This window comes from Belonocnema kinseyi, chromosome 5, assembly GCF_010883055.1.
Source record: "Belonocnema kinseyi isolate 2016_QV_RU_SX_M_011 chromosome 5, B_treatae_v1, whole genome shotgun sequence".
Classification (NCBI taxonomy): Eukaryota; Metazoa; Arthropoda; class Insecta; order Hymenoptera; family Cynipidae; genus Belonocnema; species Belonocnema kinseyi.
In genome coordinates, this window is record NC_046661.1 from 34492642 (window position 1) to 34493884 (window position 1243).

The window sequence follows — 1243 nt, forward strand, 5'->3', positions numbered from 1 at the left end:
AAAATGGAAGTATTAAGTCAATTTTACTAACCTACATGTACTGTTTACTATAAAATTTCTGTAGGTGTTCTCTGTAATTGTGACTATAACTATTGGTAATATTTACAGGTTTTATAGATCCATTATACTGGTATATTGCTAGTACTGATGATTCGTAAGTGTCACGGAAAAAATTCGTAAACGTTACAGACTCTAGGAGTTGTGTATACTAACCTTAATGCAGCCGCGTTATTTATTCCTGCGATTCCCGCCAGTACAAACCCGAAGGACGCGAACTGTGTGCAGGACGCGAAACCGCGAGAAGAAAAAAAGTTTTGTTTAGTAAAGTGTTTCGAATTTATCTTAGATAAAGGTAAGTTGACAACATTTTATACGTTTCCTAAAAATAAATCTCGTTTCTCGTGTGCATTTCAGTGTAAATATATCTTAATGAAAATCTAACCTCAAAAAGCCAGTCCGGACGGCATAGTCCTCGCCTGCTTATTCGCACGCGTTATTGAATCTCGATCAGTATATTTATATTTTCAAAGCACTTTTATAAGCCTTTAATGACTTATCTGGTCTTACAGATTCAAGACGGATCAATTCATATCAAACAAGCTAGAAGAATGGGGACTTTCTAGCTGCCTCGAAGAAACTTTTAAAAGTAAGTATGTATTTTTTATCACGTATCTTATCTTTGTTTCTGATATAGCGATATCCAGACATTCAATTTTGATTGTTTCAAGACAGAAATACTTTTTCTGGATTACTGTTTGCGATAAAACCTTTTGGCCTTAATTGAGCAACACTTTAGCTCAAAAGGGTACATTTTATATCCTCAACTGGTAATTTCGTTTTCACAGAATATTTTTTTCCACAGCACTTTTTCGGTTATAAATATTCAAATTTTGTTAGCTGAGTACTCTAAAACTATATTTTTGATGGAAAATTCATCCTTTTTGGTTAAAAATTTAATTGTTTTGATGAAAATGCACTAATTTTTCTAAAACGTATTTTTTTACTGAAAATTCAAATTTTTTGAAAATTCGTCTTTATGGGTGGAAAATTGATATGTTGGTTAAAAGTTGAATAATTTATTTCACATGTTTTTTCTTTTCTTGACTTGGTAAAAATCTTCGCTTTTTTGGTTAAAAATGCAAATTTTTTGGTTGCAAATTTAGTCTTTTAATGAAAACTTGACAATTTTAATCAAAACTTATCCTTCTTGGTTGAAAATTCAATTTTTTTGTTGTAAACTATT